This window comes from Megalobrama amblycephala, linkage group LG13, assembly GCF_018812025.1.
Source record: "Megalobrama amblycephala isolate DHTTF-2021 linkage group LG13, ASM1881202v1, whole genome shotgun sequence".
NCBI lineage: Eukaryota > Metazoa > Chordata > Actinopteri > Cypriniformes > Xenocyprididae > Megalobrama > Megalobrama amblycephala.
The window spans coordinates 6,585,137-6,606,292 of record NC_063056.1 but is presented as its reverse complement, the minus strand read 5'-3'; the positions used below and the strand labels follow the sequence as shown (position 1 = coordinate 6,606,292).

The following is a 21,156-nucleotide window of genomic DNA, read 5'->3' as shown; positions in this document are numbered from 1 at the left end:
CTGAGAGGAGGAAAGGAGAAATTGCATAAGCTGCTGTGTAAAAATATTTAAGTCTTTGCTGTATGCTATTGTTCAGTTGAAAGATCCAAAGGCAATAGCGCTCAGTGCGGACTTATATAGTGACCAAGCCTTCCTGCGCTTGAGCGCCATTGGCTATTGATAGTGCAATAGTGTGATTCAATCAGGCTTCAGCATTTCGGTGAAAGGGAGTTTTCCCCAATGTGTCAGATTTCAACGTAATTTCTCATTCCCTCCTCTCAGGGAATCATGGTTGTGTGAGTAACCCGGGATGTTTTTGGCACACAGGTGTGATGGTTTCATCCAGCTTTACGCGGTGTAAGTTTTTAGCACATCCAAACTCAGTTGACTCAGCAACAGTGCACTGACTGGCTCGGGAAGGGCATTAGGAGGCAGGCCTTGATTGTTTTCAATCCTCACATACAGTGCAGACATTAAGTCCCTTCCTATGAGGGGTGTCCCTTTGTCCACAATAAACCAACCACCAGAAACCACCAACAACCATCCAACCACTTGAATTTAAGTATTTGAATATGTCACAAGCCTGTCTGTGGACTGCGACACCATAATGTTACTGTAATGGCATGCATAAGTGCTGTAAGGCAGGATAGATATGGAAGACCCACTGTCAACCACCAAATCCACCACACAAGTCTGTGAGTCAGAAGTAAATATAGTCACTGTGCTTGTAATGCTGGGAGTATGAGCTGAATATTCTGTGTATAGTACAGTAACTTCTGGTAATTCAAATGCCTAATTTGTTTTATCTGTTAGAAAACTTCAAACTTGACGTTCTTCACACATTACATCAGAACACAACACTTTAAAATAGTAGTTAACAATGAACATAACAAATTGCCTGATTTATTTTCAGGTGGAAGTGGGCTTTTGTAATATACAGCCACCAAACAGTGCTTGAATTTAAACTGCTGGGCCCACCTGAGCTGTTTATCTCATAAATCAACGGCTGCCCTGTTTTTGAGGATACGTGGCCCAGTTACTCCAGTTTAAAGTATGACATTTTTGAGAGGAATGCATTTACAGGGAGCGTTTAATCAAAGGCAAGCAAGTAGAAAAGAGCTTGAAACATTCCAGCAGTGCAGATTATCCACTTTCAGCCACACACACACACACACACACACACACACACACACACACACACACACACGATTATAATCTTAAGATTACAGAAACTAAACTTTGACCTTTTTAAACTTTTTTGGTTAAAAACAGGTGACAAGGATTAAACGCCTCTTAAATGTCAGTTAGGAAAAAAATATATAGGCCTATAGTATAATTGTTTGAATTTTTATCACTAAAACTATTCATTGATTCCTAAAAATATATTTTAAAGTAATATTGAGTTTTCACAATAATGCAAGGGTGATGTGGATGGATGCCCGGGTGTTGCTATGTAATTGCAAAGGTGTTTTAGGTTGTTACTGAGATGTTTGGGATAGTTCTTGGTGGTTCTAGGTGTGCTTACTTCAGCAAACATCAGTAATTAGATAATTTTACAGGATGTTCCCTTTGTAATCCCTATAATGGAAAAAGGTGAACAAGGTGATTAGCCATAATTGTTTTGCCACGTCAATCTGATTCAGTTCCAAGCAGAAAAAGCAACAATCATCTAGGGGTTGAAACGTTGCTGAAATCACAATTTTCCTCTATCACACAATGTACCCTTGAGAAAAGCACTAAATCCTGAATTGCTCTAGAGACTGACCATTCAATCCAGTGGATCTGTGTTACAAGTGTCTTTCCTGTTTCCACATTGTGTAATGCATGAATGTTATTGTGTACAATCATTATTTGTACAACCTGAATTCCGGAAATGTTGGGACATTTTTTTAAATTTGAATAAAATGAAAACTAAAAGACTTTCAAATCAAATGAGCCAATATTCTATTCACAATAGAACATAGATAACATAAATGTTATTATATTACATGTTTAAACTCAAAAATTGTACAATTTTATGCACAAAATGAACTCATTTCAAGTTTGATGCCTGCTACAGGTCTCAAAATAGTTGGGACGGGGGAATGATGTAGCATCTCCTCTTCTTTTCAAAACAGTTTGAAGATGTCTTGGCATCAAGGTTATGAGTTTCTGGAGTTTTGGTGTTGGAATTTGGTCCCATTCTTGCCTGATATAGGTTTCCAGCTGCTGAAGAGTTCGTGGTCATCTTTCGTTTAATGATGCACCAAATGTTCTTTATAGGTGAAAGATCTAGACTACAGGCAGGCCAATTCGGCACCTGGACTCTTCTACGACAAAGTCATGCTGTTGTAATAGCTGCAGTATGTGGTTTTGCATTGTCCTGCTGAAATACACAAGGCCTTGCCTGAAATAGACATCATCTGGAGGGGAGCATATGTTGCTCTAAAACATTTATAAACCTTTCAGTATTCATAATGCCTTCCAAAACATGCAAGCTGTCCATACCATCAGAGATACTGATAACACACTGGAAGGTCTCCCTCCTCTTTAGCCCGGAGGACACAGCGTCCGTGATTTCCAACAAGAATGTCAAATTTGGACTCGTCTGACCATAGAACACTTTTCCACTTTGAAACAGACACGATGGCGCTTCTGGACCATGTTCACATATGGCTTCCTTTTTGCATGACAGAGCTTTAGTTGGCATCTGCAGATGGCACGGTGGATTGTATTTACTGACAGTGGTTTCTGGAAGTATTCCTGGGCCCATTTAGTAATGTCATTGACACAATCATGCCGATGAAATCCAATAAAGGTCTTCGTCCTTGTCCCTTACGCACAGAGATTTCTCCAGTTTCTCTGAATCTTTTGATGATTTTATGCACTGTAGATGATGAGATTTGCAAAGCCTTTGCAATTTGACGTTGAGGAACATTGTTTTTAAAGTATTCCACAATCTTTTTACGCACTCTTTCACTGCTCTGCCCATCTTTACTTCTGAGAGACTCTGCCTCTCTAAGACATCCCTTTTATTGCTAATCATGTTACAGACCTGATATCAATTAACTTAATTAGTTGCTAGATATTCTCCCAGCTGTATCTTTTCAAAATGTCCTGCTCCAGCCATTTGTTGCCCCTGTGCCAACTTTTTTGAGACCTGTAGCAGGCATCAAATTTGAAATAAACTCATTTAGTGGATAAAAGTGTAAAATTTCTCAGTTTACACATTTGTTATGTTACCTATGTTTTATTGTGAATAAAAGATTGGCTCATGTGATTTGAAAGCCTTTTAGTTTTCATTTTATTCAAATTTAAAAAACGTCCCAACATTTCCGGAATTCCCATTATACCAGATACATTTGTTATACTTTAGACTTCAGACAGTTATTGTTACGGTAAACACAACAAAGGAGCACATGTGACAGAATGAAAACCAAAACAAACAGAACATGACGTGACTGTGACAGTTATAGTAGTCTATAGTAGTTAGAGTAGTCTGGCGCTGCACGTAGGTTTTCTTTATTTTTATTATTCCTCCCCAATAGGAGTTTATGGCAGCCCTATGAAGTGTACCTTCTAAAATTATGAAATTAGGCAGTTATAGGGGTGGTCCTGGATAGTAATCTGACCAGCTTTGGAGTCTCTAGAACCAACTTTTTAGGACCACCACCAATTAAAAAATTCAATTTTCAAATAACTTTTGAACCCTTTGTTCTAGAGCATATTTCTGGTCATTTATTACAATGAGACCTTAACATTTATAGGAAAGTTTTTAGACATTTAAGACCAAATGTCATAACATTTAGAGTCTATTTATTTTTTGGGGTCAAAAATTGTGTTTGTGCCTTCGTCTCAAGTTTAATTGAGGGTGCAAATCCTAAGACTATTTTGTGGTGTATTGTGTCCAGAAATAACAGACATGCCATGTTTTGTTTTTGTATTACACATCACTAGTTGGGAAACACTGCTCTATATCTTATTCACTCGATAGAAAAATAAGAAAATGATAACTAAACCACATATCTAATCAGACTGAATTATTACTGTGCTATTAGTACATGCTTAGTATACAGCTATAATGTATGCATACATGAAATTTGCATTCTGTACACAATATGCCCTGACTACTGTCTTTTGAAAATAGTATGTAGTATGTATGATAACGACCACAGTTTTCAAGAGATCTATGTTTATCATTTGTATGGAGTCCATACAAACATGTTCCCTCAGATGAATGGGCTTGAGTAAATCTGAGCAGCAGCTGGATTCCCTAATCTCTGTCAGGCTCAGTTGGAAGTGGCTGTTTGTGGGATATTTGAACTGTGGATGTTGTTTATCCTAATTCTCTTCTGTTATTTTCTTCACATCCACTGTGAAGTACTTTAGTTAGTCCTCTGAAGCCTGCTGCTCTCAGCAGTTTCCACCACTGCACTGTAGCGATAAGGAGCTGAGAGTTGTCGTGCCTTTTTATTTGATCCTCTTTCTGGCTGCTGTCCAAACCACCACCGTGAGGAATGTGTTTACAGGTTGTATCGATACAGCACTGATAGATTAGACTGTTGAGACTTTGTGTGTTGACATTTAATGTGTTAATGAGAGTCACAAACAACAGAAGTGCTTTCTGTCATTTCTATCTATTTGTCTATGTCTCCTCATTTTACATTGTGATTTAAAGGTACAGGGAATATGACATATATCCAGAGTTTCTTTCTTTTCTTTTTTTCTTTCAGAACCTTTTGCCACCTGCCAGTAGCAGGTAAATTGAGAAAAACGGCCATGAATAAGTCTGATTTGAAACATTTGGTGCTTGCCAAGTGATACTTTTAAACCTTGCTTAAATGTAAAAAAAAAAAAAAAAAAAAAAAAAAAATCAGTCAGTACATTTTATGAATGATATAACTTTCTGATTTAAACACTGCATCTGGGCTTAATAGTAATTATTATTATTATTATTATTATTATTATTATTTAATAATTATTATTAAATAAGAGTTTTAGATTTAATTAGATTTATAAAAGGGTAGGGTAAATCTATCTATCCATCCATCCATTCATCTCTTCTTCAGTCCTATTATCTATTCCTTTTTCCATATACCTTCATCCATTCGTCAATCCATCTAATAACTGCTTTACTCGTATTAACTAGCGGAAAGTTCCTGGACTCCTAGTAATGCCAAATGAATTAAATTTATTTTAATTAAGCTCTCTGATATGCACTGCAACATTACCAATTCGATTACCTCGCTTTTCATTTGCCTTTACTTTGAGAGAGGATGTAGTGGAGTAGCCTGGTTCTGCGTGTGTTAGTGGATGTTTCAATAACGGGCTGAAACCTACGCTGTGATTGGCTGATCAGCGGGATGCTCAGGTGCTGGAGGAGGATGCAAGCAGCCGCTGGATGTCAGCATGTGTATGAGAAGAGATAGCCACAATGAGGGGGGAAAGAAAGCGTTCTGATAAAGGGCTAATCAACTATTAGCCGTTTCATTTATTCATCAAACAATAAATTACCCGCTGCAGAAATATATTGCTGTAAACAGACGGAAATCCTGTAAATCAGTTCGCACCAGTCGGCGCCCCATAAGTCAAAGCGCGTGACTGTGTGTGTGCCTGCGTGGGAAATCACATATCACCGATCAATGGAAGTTAACCGAGCCAAACCCGCCTCGCTTTCAGTGCGTGGACGTCTGTAGCCTGCGGACATTCCGTGGATGTTTATTTCACGTAAGTTTGTGCAGATGCCACATTGATTCTGTTTGGATCCTATTGCGTGAGCTGTTTGAATCGTTAATGAATGTGCAAAAGTTTCTGTGTGAATTGTACAATTGCCCAGTACAATGAGGGGATGAAGAGAGGTGAATGTTTGTGTATGTGACCCGCGTGTATATTACAGTTATTGATTTATTTTACATGCAAAGTGTGCTAGATGCACCTGACACATTTAGTCCTCTGCCTATGGCAAGCCGTTTTAACATTCAGTTATTAAAACAAACTAGTTTTTGTTTCATGTCATTAGTAACCTACTTACTTTAGTAATCTGCAAATTCATTAGTTTTACTAGTAACTACTAATTACATAGGCTACTAGTATTTTTTTTCTTTGCTACCAGTCATTATCCCATTGACATTATTGTTGAATTCTACTCAATTTGTGGTTCAGATATCAACTATTTACCTATTTAACTATTTAACTATTTACTGATTTTGATGTCTATTTATTGCTGGTAGCTGAGTAGATACTAGTGTGTGTTCTAGTCGGTATGAGTAGCCTAATATGTATAATTCTCTAGTATTTTGTACATTAAACTATACATCATTCAAAGTAATTGTCTGTAAGTGACAAGTATAAAGCAGCTGTAGCTAATGCAATATTAGTTATGGTTCTACAGGATATGATTCAATAGGGTTCTATATGTAGAACCAGATCTCTTGAATATTGGGGCCTGTTCCTCTAGATCAGCACCGATCATGTGTGGTGTGCCTCAAGGCTCCATCCTTGTTCCTATTTTTTTTCTCTCTTTATATGATTCCTTTGGGAAATATTTTCAAGAAATATAATATTGCTTTTCACTGCTACCCTGATGATGTACAAGTGTATTTGCCACTATCACATGAAAATAGTTTAGAACCTCTTATGGCCTGTCTTTTAGATCTTAAAACATGGCTGGCTTCTAATTTTTTACAACTGAGATTATAGTTTTTGGTTCTAGTGGAGCCAGGGGTACAGCACAGCTAGATTTTGGCTCTTTGTCACCTCACGTCAAAACGTGTCTTATATGTTTTGCCTGTGTGATACTTGTTTTTCTGCGTGACATTGTAAAGCACATTGGTCAACTTATGTTGTTTTAATTGTACTATATAAAGAAAGTTTCTGTTGCTATTGCTTAATAGGTTATTAGTAGATAATGACTATTAGGAAAGAACTATGTACTAGTTACTGACTAGATTCTAGTTACTATTTGAATGCTAGTTAGTTTTGAAGCTGAAGACACACCTCTTCCACAAGCACTTAACTAATTTACAACCACAGAGGAGAACCATCAGGGCCCTCTAGGCCCTCAGCGAGGATTAAACTATTTTGTCAAGTCAAGTCACCTTTTTATTTATAGCACTTTATACAATACAGATTGTTTCAAAGCAGCTTTACAGTGATCAACTGGAAAATAATGATTCAATTATACAAACAGAGTTCAATTCGCTGTTAAGCATACAGCTCTAAAAAAAGTGTCATTGATCAGCTGAAGTCAGTTCAGTGTTAAATCAGTTCCATTGTAAAGCTCAATCAATTATTAAATTAGTTCAATTCGGGTATAAAGCAGCTCTGCAGAAAACAGTGATGTCTTCATCCATCTCAGTTCATTTCTCATCAAATAGTGTCAGTGCAGTCAGATCAATAATATTGTTGAATATTATGTGTCCCCAACCAAGCAATCCAGAGGCAACAGTGGCAAGGAACCCAAACTCTATCAGTGACAGAAATAGAGAAAAAAACCTTGGGAGAAACCAGGCTCAGTCGGTTGGCCAGTTCTTCTCTGGCCAAATGAAGCAACATGGTGTGGTTTAATTCCAGGCTGCATCACAAGTCACAAGTCAGATTGTGGATTGGTATCATTAAAAATATTTCATACAGTTCCTTCTGCTTGATGAATGGATTCATCATGCCAGTATAGAGATTATTGTAAAAATATTATTTAAAAACTTTTAAATAATATTTTAACAACTATAAACTTTTTAATAAAAAGTTTAATAAAAAGTAATCAGTTCTATAAGATATTTTTTGATGAAATAAACTCTTCTAATCTTCCTATTCATTTTGTGTTGGATTGTGAAAAATTAAATGAAAGACTCCTCTTTTCTCTCTCTATTAGAATTTTTCCACCTAAAGCTTACAGCTCTGTGATAGGTGGTCAAGCTATGAAATTACAGAGGGCCAAGCAGTATTAAGTAAATGATTTAAGTAAATGATAATTTTCAAATGACAGTAAAATGGACCAATCAAATTGTCCCTCTAAATGAGTTGGGTTTAACTAACTTTATGGGCCCTATCATACACCAAGCACAAGTGTTTTTTTGCTAGTTTTGCTAGTACTTTAACCTCGTGCATGAGCAAATCTGTTTCCTCGCTATAGAAGCGTTCAGTTTTTCTGCTTGCAAATTCCGCCATGTAAATAGCGAATCGGCCATGGGGCTTTTAAAGGGAATGGGAGATGAGACTCTGATTGGTTTATTGCACATTATGCCCAAAACACACGTTACTCATTAAGAGAATAGGGACAACCCTTTTTCAACCATTTTTCCCATCGTTAAACTAGCAAAAATGAATTTGGACAAAGTGCACTAAGTGCACTTGCGCCGTGCACTTTAGACCATGCACTTAGGTCATGAAAATAGGGCCCTTTGACAAGTTCTGCCTGCTGTGGGTAAAACTATCAGGGAAAATAGCTGATAAAATAGCTAGCGCTGTTAACTATGGAAACTGCAAGTAACATTAGTGAGGAGGACATTGTTGTTAATTTTTTATCCACACCATTTTCAAGATTAACTTTTAATGAAAATTTGGAGTTAATCAGCAAAGGAAGAACTATACCAGAGCTTGATTTGGTGCAGAAAAACAAAGCTTTTGAAAGCATTTCAACCCCATCAATTACAAGCAATAACCCTGGATGACAGCATCAACCAAAATGCAAAAGCTTTACAGCTGGAATTGTTTGCTATTTGGGTAAGTTATTTAAAATCTAATAGGCCACCATGCCAACTGATTTTATTCTACCCACAATGCCAACGTTTTATATATGTTATGCTTTATTAGATAAAACTGCCATTTTGCAGAATTACTAGTCAATCTGTAAATTTACCAACTCAGCACCATTATGCACATTTGCTGTAATTCTGCATAAGTTATATTTTTCCTCAAATAAACCATACATTTTTTACAGTCCGTTACTTACATTTAATTGCGCCAATCTAATAATATGATTTATTATAAACACTGCTTGTTTGTGGTGGGTTCCAAAATGCCACAGTTGCTGTTCACTGTCTGTGGTGTGGTGTCTTTTGCTAATTTGCTTTGCTGTGAGTGCTGTCATGATGCATTGGCTTACATTACATTTTGATGGTTTTGTGTGTCATTCGTTTTGTCACCATATTCCGCTTAAGTGCACAAACCGATTGTGTGATGATGCAATTATTTGTAATGAGGATTTGCATTTTTTAACATTTTGTTTAATTTTGGTGATAACTTTCACTGTGCTGTTTGCCTATCAAGAGTCACTGTTTGCTACTACACAACCATGAACACTTTTTCTTCTTTTCTGTATTTCACTTCAGCTCTAGCTTGAATACTAATAAAATTTATTATTTTCCATCTGCTGAATGAATAGATGTAAATATAATTTATAGGAATAAATGTTACAACAGCTTGCCATACGTACTCCCTTCTGGTCACAGTGATGCTGTATTCTTCCTTGAGAGAGCTGGCTATTTTTACATTCATTCATACTTTTTTTGCACAATTGCAATAGTATTGCACTGTAAACCCCCAGCTGACCACCCAGAGCTGTGTTTGCGGAGAATGTATCATGTGAATATAACATCTGTGTGTCACTTCATTTTTCCTCATGGTTGTGTTAGGGGTGGATGAAGGCAGCTCAATGAATCATTCTCTCTGCATGCATTGAGCTAACCTGCACAGCTGCTTTGATTCAACATGATAGTGAATAATGACAGACTAATGCTCGCGGTTTTCACTGCATTGTTTTGGGGATGTACAGAACACACTCAGTAAAGACAGGGTCACAAGAGTGCTTTTGGATTATTAGTGCTGTTGTGAAAAAGGATATTTGGTCACAAGGGCAGTGAGAGTTTGTGACTTTCTTTACCCATAGTAGTACCCATTTTAGACATTGCATGGTCGTTGGATTTTCATAGCCGGTTAACCACTGCATTTGTGAATTTACCTTTTCTTATAGTATTTTATTACACAGCTCTTTGGAATACTTAATTCTGATTGGCCAATCTCAGTATTCTGTGGTCAAGTATTTTTTTTAACATGATGACTGTTAACTGTCTAATTGACCACTGTCCATTACGAGAGTATGATTTAATAGTTTAGTGTTTCTCAAATCAATATTTCATGTCCATTTATTTATTTATTTGCTTGCCAAGTAGTCACATAAAAAGCGGGACAGTGTGCAGTCAGCTGAGTCATAATTGCAAAATAAACCCCTTCAGGGTGACACAAGACCTGTATTGGGAGGTTGTATTGAGATAATGGTCATTATCTGGTCATCTGACTGTTAATTACCTCTGACATGCATATTAAAGTGTTATGTTGCATTGAAGAAAGTTTTTAAAAATATATATTATTTATTATTAATAATTTATTAATAATATTTTTAAACACAAAATAATATCCCCCAAATCGTTTGTCCTGGCGCCAGGACTGGCACAGACCACAACGAAAATGTTATAGGGAACACATTGACATACCTGTCTGGGACCGCTGGCTGGGATTGTTCAATGTTTACTCATGGTGTGCACCTGAAAGGTGAGTTTTTTTGTTTATACTTTTGTTTGTTAACATTCTGATTGTATGTGCATTATGATCAGGCCTATTTGCAGCGCGTTTCACTATTTGTAAGTGCTGTGGACTTTTGCAGCGCGTTTGTCTGTTTGTAAGTGTTGTGGACTTTTGCAGTGCGTTTCACTATGGCCTCATTCATATGTGGTTATAAATCAGATATGAATCGGCATTGTAAGCGGATAGATCAGATATTCCCCTGTATGCGACTCCTGCTGCGTCATTGAAAAGTGAGGCTTTTTAACATTTCGCGGTACAGACATACCTATAACAAACGGAGCATCTCTAGTTGACTGGCAGATTATTAATTTAATTTGTCTGTGTTAAATAAAAGGCGATCTTATGTTGAAATGTGTTGCTCTTGAAATCACACTGCTCGTTGCTGCTGTTGTCAGTGACGACGGCTTGTGCACAGACGCGCGCTTCAGTCCCTATTAATTCCATTGAAACCACAAAATAAAAAGCACACAAACTTGCAACTGCCCTTGATATACAATCACTGATGAAAGCACTGGTTTTAATGACAAAAAACTAGTATAGGATGGTGGATTCGAGCCCATAAAGCTGTGAATATCTACCCGTACCCGAGTATTATATGTTTGTCTATTTGTAAGTGTTGTGGACTTTTGCAGCGCATGTGTTGTCAAACTGATGAAGAAGTTTTCTTTATTTGCTGGTGTTTTTTCTATTTGCATGTGTTTTCTTCATTTGCACCACGTTAGCACTAGAGCCGGCCTGTTATATAGGCAGTATAGGCAAATGCTATGGGCGCAATCTCGCTAGGGGGCGCCAAAGAGGCCGGATGCGTGGACAGGGGCGGATCTACCGGGGTGGCATCTGCAGTGTTTCAAGTACTGCTTTTCAGGAGCGGCGCTTCAATATGATGAGATGACTAAAAAAATTGCGTAACACAAAGTAATGGCAAGAAAACACGTCTTTCAATCAGAGCCGGCCCGTTATATAGACAGTATAGGCAAATGCTATGGGCGCAATCTCGCTAGGGGGCGCCAAAGAGGCCGGATGCGTGGACAGGGGCGGATCTACCGGGGCATCTGCCACCCTAAGAAAAAGCTTTGCCACCCCAAAATTATCACAGAATAAAATATATAAGCAGTGTTTCAAGTACTGCTTTTCAGGAGCGGCGCTTTAATATGATGAGATGACTAAAAAAATTGCGTAACGCAAAGTAATGGCAAGAAAACACGTCTTTCAATAAACTGTGCATGATGGTTGCACGCAGCGCGCCCAGTGTGCTTCATTAACAAATGACTCTTATGAACCGGTTCTTTGAGAGTCAAAAACACAGCGCAGCCAAGTTCACTTACGATTTTTTCCCATATTTGTACGTGAATCGGAAAATTACTGCTTCCCGGCTAACTCAGAAGTCCTGTGAGAAATGTAGTCCCATCCGAATATGTCTGAGATTTTCGTAATTTTTTGGCGAGCTGATTCAGCGACCGCCCGCTCCACTTTCATCATGGATTTTATTTTTGCCATCCGACGAACCAATAACATGAAATCAATACGGAGATCCCGATCACAGAAACTAATAGCAGAGTTGGGGTAAGAATATAAACGTATTTTAGCTTTTTTTGATTGCTAACACATCATAAGTGATTCATTTGGCCCAGTTTCTCAAACCATTCCTTCAGTTATCAAAACAAAGACACATTTCTCAAAACGTTTAACAATGACAGCATTAGGTAGCAAAACTGATGACACACCAGTAAAAATCTGAGAGAGCTGAATGAATAATTTACAGGGGTTTTAGGGTGCTTTCACATTAGCACTTCTGGTGCGCACCCGGGTTCGATTGACGTCAGAGTTCGGTACGTTTGGATGATGTGAACACTGTCTTCTGAACTCGGGTGCGCACCCGCGAACCGTACCCGAGTCCGCGTAAAAAGGGTGGTCTGGGGTGCGGTTCAAGTGAACTTCTTTCGGTTCGCTTCTGATATGAATGCAAACGTACCAAATTGCGGAAGTGAACCGCTATTAATGCCGTATTATTTGATAAAAATGTGTGTTTGTGTGTGTTTCACTCACTTTCCCGACGAGTGTGACTGACGTGCTGCAAACAGAAAGCTGTAGCGTAGCTTTTCTCATTTCTGCTCGCTTTCAGCATTCTACATTCGCGGCAGATAGACGCATGAACAAAACCAACGGTTCAAAAATATAAAAGTGAGGAGAGCAACGTTATGCATTTTGCCGCCTTCTCATGCGCCATCGTTACTAAGCAACGTAGTAAACAGTTGCTGGTTTGATGACGCAAACGAACCGTGGGTCGGACCCAAATAATATAATGTGAACACAGTCCAGTGGCGGCAGGGGGAGGAGGGAGCAATCGAACTCGGGTTCGGTCCAGGCAATCGAACCAAGTGTGAAAGCACCCTTAAACTTACACAGTACCAGTAGGCTACTTTAGATCAGGGAAATTTCACGTTGTACACCCTCAATGTTGTGATCGTCAACTTTCTTTGTAGCCATTTGTTATATGTATACTGTATTTGTTGCAGCGTTGAGAAATGATTGCCTAGGGATATAGTCTTGTGTCAGAAGACCAATACACTGCTATAGTACTACTTCGGTAAAGTTGGTTTTATGTTCGCACATTCGGACTTCTGATAAATTCAGACTTTCCAATAAATGTGCAATAAATTAATGTTTGCGAATTTTAAGCAGCGACATGATATTGACAACCAACAATTGTCAACTTACAAAATCTTTCACAGTCGATCAAAATAGGCAAGTATTGTTTTAATGGCATATTTACTTGTGAATGTCCACTGAAAGTCCAATGTAGTGTGATTAACAAGGCTATTGAATACGGATGTCCGAATGTGCGAATATAAAACCAACTTTACCCAAGTTATAGTACTGTAATGAAATTTAACCAAATGTGCAGAGGATGCTGAATTTACTTTTACTGCAATTGACAGTATACTGCATTGTGGTGCATACCAAGTTTATACTTATTTATCTCATGCTTTTCATCTACTGCAAGATCAATTTATAATAGTAAAATGAAAGAGGTATTTTTGTTACCGTGTTATATGAATTGATCTCACTAGTGTTCACTGGGCAGTGCAGTAGTCTGTGTATTTGTTATGTTTTGTGTGTCATCTGATACCAAAGTTTGATTTTGTCAGACAAGAAGAAGTTTTTGACTAGAACATTTTATTTTGACCTGGACGTTTGAGGTTTGTGCAAGTTGGTGTATAGTTTTGATATTGTGTTTAGTTGTGAGAAAATGTTGAATTCTTTCATGAATTGTGCATTAGCAATCAAGAAAAACAATAGAGACTGAAAAGTTTGAAGGACAAATTTATGTTGGCTTGTCATAAACCCAACTTCAAGTCTTGTTTAAGAAATGAAAATGAAATTTTGTTATTTATTAATTTTAAACAGTATATAGATACTTTCTGGTAATGCAATGTTTGTGAACACAATTGTGTATGTAAGGCTATAAATCTCCAAAAACTATGCATGGGTGCTTGCTTTGGTGTAGCCACCCCTCATAGACCTCATGCCACCCCTTTGCCACCCTATAATTAATTATCTAGATTCGCCCGTTTAGATAAATCTCAATATAAGGGGGCGCCCAAAAAAAATCTTGCCTAGGGTGCCAAAGAGGCTAGGGCTGGCACTGGTTAGCACCGTAGCAAAGGGCCTCGAGACGGGAATTGAACTCGGGTCGCCATGAATGCATTTGCGCCATATGTCAGAACACTCATTATTTAGTGCAGACAAATGACCCAAATGACACTAGAGAAATTACTCCATGAGAATTATGATGTTTCTTATTTGTAGAGGGAATTTATACTTGAACTCATTCTAAGAAAGTGGCAGACTGTTATTTATGAAACCTGGGCATTGCCATCGGCATAGGTGGATTAAAAGTAGTTTATTTTTTTAATTACGGTTACAATTTAATTTGACCCATTTGCAGATTAACTCAAGGCCCTGGTATACTTCAAACAAAGTTCTTTTTTGTTCTTCATTAGGAGTAAAACGAAGTTCGAAATGCGTGAGCTGCGGTATACTGTAAACGAACACCTGACACCGCCCACACTGCTGAGATCGACGGTTATAAATATGTGCCATGCACTTTCTTCTCAGTAACAAAATAAACACAACAAAAATGAGAAAACAGCAAGCATTTATTATAGAAAGCATAAGAAAAGCGTCTGATCATAACAGCATGGGAATGTTAGCACGAGCTCTGCAAAGTAGCACTCCAGTCACGTCACGTCTTCATATAGCACTTTATTCAATAGATTGCTAAAAATCAAGCAGCTTTACAGTATCAAACATGAAAAACAGTGTTAGTGCCTCATTTTTTACAATCACAACTTCATTTTGTACTATAAAGCCGCTATCCAGTGTGTTCATGTTTTCACCTGCAGAGATCTTACCTCGACGAACTCAAACACACAAAATGAGACGTGTTGGACGCGAGTGAAGGCAGAGCCTCAGCGCACACCTCCTATTACGTTATCGTCACGGACCAATGGTAGTACGAAGGTGTTTTTGCTTTGGCAAGCCGTTTCGAACTTCCAAAAAGAACACAAAACGAACTTCGTTTTGGCCTGATTTTGTTTGAAATGACGTCACATCAGTTCGTTCTTCGATTTAGTTTGAAGTATACCGGGGCCTATGCTATTATGATCAACACTTTTTGAGCAGTGATTAGTGCTTGCTAATGCCACCATTACAATTATTATTGCTGTGTGTGCTATGGACATGAATGATACCTCAAATCATACAGCCTCTACAAACGGTAAACCACGTGACTCTTACATTTTCTTCAAAAAATGTTGTTTCAATAAAACATTAAAAAGAGAGTAAGGCACAGTTTTATTTTAGATTAAAGGACATATGTATTCTTTTTTTTCCATAATAACCTGTACCCAGTAAGTAAAGTTTCGACTATGAACAGATGGTGAGTACAAAACAACAAGGTTATATTGGTTCATTGTGTACTGTATGTATGTGCTGCAGCTGAGATGTCCACCAGGAATCTTGATTGTGACAGTGGCCTCTAAAACAACCTTCCTCTGTCACAGACAAATTCCCTTGTGCTGTGTTATTATTGCTTCTCATCCTGCAGAATATTTTCTCTTTTCATCAAATACTACATTCTACACTATCCAATAAAAAAAAAAGAAAAGAAAAAGAAACTAAATGACAATATAACAAGTCTTTTTATATATGTCTTTTTAAATTATCGGTTACATATGATAAGCAGTGCAACAGATTGTGAATTTAAACATTTATTTTTCTTTGCATATTTTTTAGTTCACTTATGTTTTGCAAAAACTTGTTAGATCTCCAGCCTAGCATGTTGTTTGCCGATTAGCCTGCTATTGTTACAGTAGAGACACCGGAGACAGATGTAAATACAGTTTGGATGTTTATTTAGAAAAAATCAGCAGAGCAACAGGTAAGTGCAATGATGGTAATGAAGATCTTGAGGATGAAAGAGAGGTAATACTGTCCTTGTTTGTATTGCAGATGCAGTTTGATGAAGACGTTGGAGTTGGCAGACGGGAACACTCACACACACAGGTAGGTAGAGACACGAGGAGACCAGGAGACGATGGAGACGATGGAGAGTATGGAGACAGGTAAGTGTCGTTTTGGGAGTCCTTGAGGTAAGCATACAACTAGTGTATCATGAACGAGACCGGACAATGTGTGTGTGTGAGTGTGGGGCTTAAGTAGTGAGGTGATCATGGTGATAATGAGTTGCAGGTGGCGGTGATCAGTACTCTGGTGATTGGGTGCGTGGGTAAGGGAGTGAGGTGGAACCTGACGTGTCTGTGACAGTACCCCCCCTCCCACGGCCCGCTCCTGAGGGCCGAGGACCCCGACGTCGTGGTGGTCGTCCTCGAGGTCGTGGGGCAGGTCTGTCTGGGTGGTTGGTGTGGAAAGTCTGTAACAGAGTAGGATCAAGGATATCATTCTTGGGGACCCATGAGCGTTCCTCGGGGCCATAGCCTTCCCAATCCACCAGGTATTCTAAGAGACCACCACGGCGCCGGGAGTCCAGGATCTCTCGCACCACGTAAGCAGTTCCATCGTCCAGGATGAGTGGAAGGGGGGCTCGGCGGCTGCCACGTCAGGTTCTGTGGAAGGAAGAACAGAAGGGTGGTGAGGTTTTAATAGTGACACGTGGAAAGTGGGATGAATTCTTTTGTACTGTGCAGGGAGTTGTAGTCTGTAGGTGACGGGGTTGATCTGTCGAAGGATGGTGAACGGGCCAATGAAGCGGGGACTCAGCTTCTTGCAGGGCAGGCGCATCCTGATGTCTCTGGTGGACAGCCAGACCTTCTGCCCCGGTTGGTAGGTTGGAGCTTGGGAGCGCCGAAGGTCGGCTGTCATCTTGCGCCTGCGCAGGGCTCTCTGCAGCTGGTGGTGAGCTGAGTCCCATACCCTCTCGCTCTCCCGGAACCAGTAGTCAACTGCAGGAACGTTGGAGGGTTCCCCGTCCCAGGGGAACAGTGGGGGTTGGAAACCGAGTACGCATTGGAAAGGTGTTAATCCAGTAGTGGCTTGACGGAGGGAGTTCTGGGCGTACTCGGCCCAACCCAGGTACTGGTTCCAGGAGTTCTGGTGGCCGTGACAGAAGGTACGCAGGAAGCGGCCGATCTCCTGGATCTTCCGTTCCGTCTGCCCGTTCGACTGAGGATGGTATCCAGACGATAGGCTGACGGTCACACCCAGGAGGGAGAAGAACGCCTTCCAGACTCGAGAGACGAATTGAGGTCCTCTGTCAGAGACTATATCTTCGGGGATTCCATAGTGACGAAAGACATGGTTGAACATTAATTCCGCTGTGGCCATGGCAGTCGGTAGACCTTCCAGGGGTATTAGACGGCAGGCTTTGGAGAAACGGTCCACGACGACCACAATGCAGGTGTGACCATCAGACTCTGGGAGATCCGTGACGAAATCCACTCCCAGGTGTGACCAGGGTCTCTCAGGAACGGGCAGAGGATTAAGCTTGCCGGTTGGTAGATGGCGTGGGCTCTTGGAGATGGCGCACTCCCTGCAGCCCTGCACGTACCTTCTGACGTCGCTGGCCATGTTGGGCCACCAGAAGCGCTGTTTAAGCAGCGAGAGGGTCTCATTGACCCCCGGGTGACCAGTGCCAAGTGAAGAGTGAACGGAGTGCAGGAGTGGAGTGCGTCGTGTCCGGGTGATGTAGCGTAAGCCTTGGGGGCAACCCGGCGGAGTGCGTGAGGAGGCATTGGAGGAGGGTAGGGTCTCTTCTGACCATTCGATGGGGCTCACGAAGAGGGTATCAGGCAGGATAGGTTCAGGTTCGTCGTTCTTTTCCTCGGGGGCGTGGAGACGTGAGAGAGCATCGGCTTTAATGTTCTTGACACCAGGGCGGTATGAAATTGTGAAGTTGAATCGTGAGAAGAACATCGCCCACCGGGCTTGACGAGGGTTGAGTCGCTTGGCAGCTTTCAGATACTCGAGGTTCTTATGGTCGGTTAGAACTTGGAATGGGTGGTTTGCCCCCTCCAACCAATGCCTCCACTCTTCAAGGGCGAGCTTTACAGCCAGGAGTTCGCGATCCCCGATATCATAGTTCACCTCCGCCGGGTTGAGCTTACGGGAGAAGGCGGCGCATGGATGGAGCCTACTTGGGTTCCCCTGCTGCTGTGATAGTACCGCTCCCACTCCGGTGGTGGAGGCGTCCACCTCCACGACGAATGGGAGGTCTGGATTGGGGTGGACGAGGAGGGGAGCGGTGGTGAAGGCCTTCTTGAGTGACTCGAAAGCTTCTGTGGCAGGCTGGGACCAGGACAGAGACTTGGGCTGCTTCCGGAGGAGGTTGGTGAGTGGACTGACTATGGTGCTGTAATTCTTGATGAATCGGCGGTAGAAATTGGAAAATCCGAGGAAACGTTGGAGTTCTTTTATGGTACTTGGAGTGGGCCAGTTCTGGATGGCAGAGACCTTCCCCTCGTCCATCCGGATGCCACTGTGGTCAATCACATATCCTAGGAAGTGGACTGAGGGCTGATGGAACGAGCACTTCTCTGCTTTTAGGAAGAGATGGAACTGCCGTAAGCGCTTGAGGACCTCCGCAACGTGGTGGCGATGTTCGGCCAAGCTCCGGGAGTAGATGAGGATGTCATCAATATACACGAGAACGAACTTGTGGAGGAACTCCCGGAGCACCTCATGGATAAAGTCCTGGAATACGGAGGGGGCGTTGACCAGGCCATACGGCATAACTAGGTATTCATAGTGGCCGGTGGGCGTGACGAAGGCGGTCTTCCACTCGTCCCCCTCGCGTATCCGGATGAGGTTGTACGCGCTGCGGAGGTCCAGCTTGGTGAACACAGTGGCACCGCGGAGATGTTCCAGAGCCGCTGGGACGAGGGGAAGTGGATACCGGAATTTGACTGTGATCTTGTTTAATGAGCGGTAATCAATGCAAGGCCTCAAGCCTCCGTCCTTCTTGGCCACGAAGAAGAAGCTTGAAGCAGCAGGGGAAGTAGACGGGCGGATGTATCCTTGATTAAGGGCCTCTTTGATGTATTCCTCCATGGCCTTCTCCTCCGGTACTGACAGGGGGTATATGCGTCCCCTGGGCACTGGTTCACCCGGTAACAGATCGATGGCACAGTCCCATGGCCGGTGTGGAGGAAGCTTGGAGGCGCGTTGCGGGCAGAAGACGTCACTGAAGGGGGCGTAGTCGGGTGGAACTTCGACGGAGCGTTTTTCCATGGGGCTTTCGATGGAGGTAGCGTTGATAGAGAGACTTGTTGAGAGAGGAGATCTTGGAATGGGAAGTTCTGGAAAACAGCCAGGGAAACAGTGGTCGCCCCACTTCAGGACTTCGCCCGTGCGCCATGAGATGTTGGGATTGTGGAGTTCCAGCCACGGGCGCCCTAGAACCACGTCAGCGGTGGATTCCTCCAGAACCAGCAGATGGATGGATTCGGTGTGGAAGATACCCACGTGCAGTTGAAGGGGTCCAGTGACGCGTCGAATCGTCTTGCGGCTCAGGGGTTTGCCCGTGATAGAGTGGACCTGGTAGTTAATCGGAGAAGGCGAGGTCTTAATCCCGAGGTGTCGACAGAGGGCGCCGGAGATGAAATTTCCTGCTGACCCTGAATCGAGGAGCGCCACCACTGGAATGGAAGCATTAGCAGCAGTAAGGTTTACTACAGTAGTGAGTGGTTTCATCTTTTGGATAGAGGGAATGATAGCACTCACCACAGGTCGAGGAGGACGGGTTGGGCATGTGGAGATGACATGCCCAGGAGATCCACAGTATAAGCATAGATTCAGGGTCAGCCTTCTCTGTTTTTCTGTGGGTGACAAACGGGAGTTATCCACTTGCATGGGCTCGGGGGCTGGTTCTGGGGAGCTGACGGGTTCGGACCGACGGAGGAGAGGTGTAGCCTGTGACTGGCCCTGGTGCTCGAGGAGACACGACTGCATACGAGAACCCACGCGGATGGCGAGTTGGATGAATCTTTCAAGTCCTATGGAGTCCTCGTATGCAGCGAGATGCAGCCGCACGTTTGGCTCCAGACCTTGTCGAAAGGTAGTGATGAGGGCTTGTTCGTTCCATCCGCTGGTTGCGGCGAGCGTTCTGAACTGCAAGGCATAATCGTTAACAGTCTTATTTCCTTGTTTTAAATTATACAATTTCTCACCAGTTGAAGAATCTGCCAAAGGTTTTCCGAAGACTTCTCTGAAGTGGGTAACGAATGCCGTGTAGGATTTGACAACTGATCCATTTTGAGTCCAGAGCGAATCTGCCCATTGTAGGGCCTTACCTTGCAGTTGGGAGATAATGAACGCTATTTTCGCCGTATCGGTGGGGTAGAGGTGCGGCTGCATCTCCAGGACCAGCTCACACTGAAGGAGGAATCCGCTGCAATCCTCCGCCGATCCTGAGTAGGGCGCCGGTTTGGCCATGGGACTGGCGGTGAATACCGGCGAAGTAGAGGTGACTGTGGCGGCGGTGGCAGCAGCGGTGGCTGGTGCTGGTGATGGTGACGGTGGTTGAGGAGTGAGTGCTCGCCGAACTGCATCCACGAGCTCCTGGAAAGGGTCTTGACGGCTCATGCTGATTGTAAGCTGTTAGGGTCCGGTCTTCTGTTACAGTAGAGACACCGGAGACAGATGTAAATACAGTTTGGATGTTTATTTAGAAAAAATCAGCAGAGCAACAGGTAAGTGCAATGATGGTAATGAAGATCTTGAGGATGAAAGAGAGGTAATACTGTCCTTGTTTGTATTGCAGATGCAGTTTGATGAAGACGTTGGAGTTGGCAGACGGGAACACTCACACACACAGGTAGGTAGAGACACGAGGAGACCAGGAGACGATGGAGACGATGGAGAGTATGGAGACAGGTAAGTGTCGTTTTGGGAGTCCTTGAGGTAAGCATACAACTAGTGTATCATGAACGAGACCGGACAATGTGTGTGTGTGAGTGTGGGGCTTAAGTAGTGAGGTGATCATGGTGATAATGAGTTGCAGGTGGCGGTGATCAGTACTCTGGTGATTGGGTGCGTGGGTAAGGGAGTGAGGTGGAACCTGACGTGTCTGTGACAGCTATAGCTTAGTCTATAACCTAT

At 41.9% G+C, this 21,156-nt stretch overlaps 1 protein-coding gene across 1 annotated transcript in view; it reads left to right on the top strand.

Annotated features, from left to right (window-relative positions):
• The first annotated feature begins 5,047 nt into the window (after nt 1-5,047).
• The window catches only part of LOC125243498 (rab effector MyRIP-like), a 174,709-nt gene continuing 158,600 nt past the window's right edge, over nt 5,048-21,156 (top strand). Inside the window, exon 1 of the mRNA XM_048153210.1 lies at nt 5,048-5,685. The gene's annotated coding sequence lies outside the window, so the exon portion shown is untranslated. The remainder of the gene's footprint in view (nt 5,686-21,156) is intronic.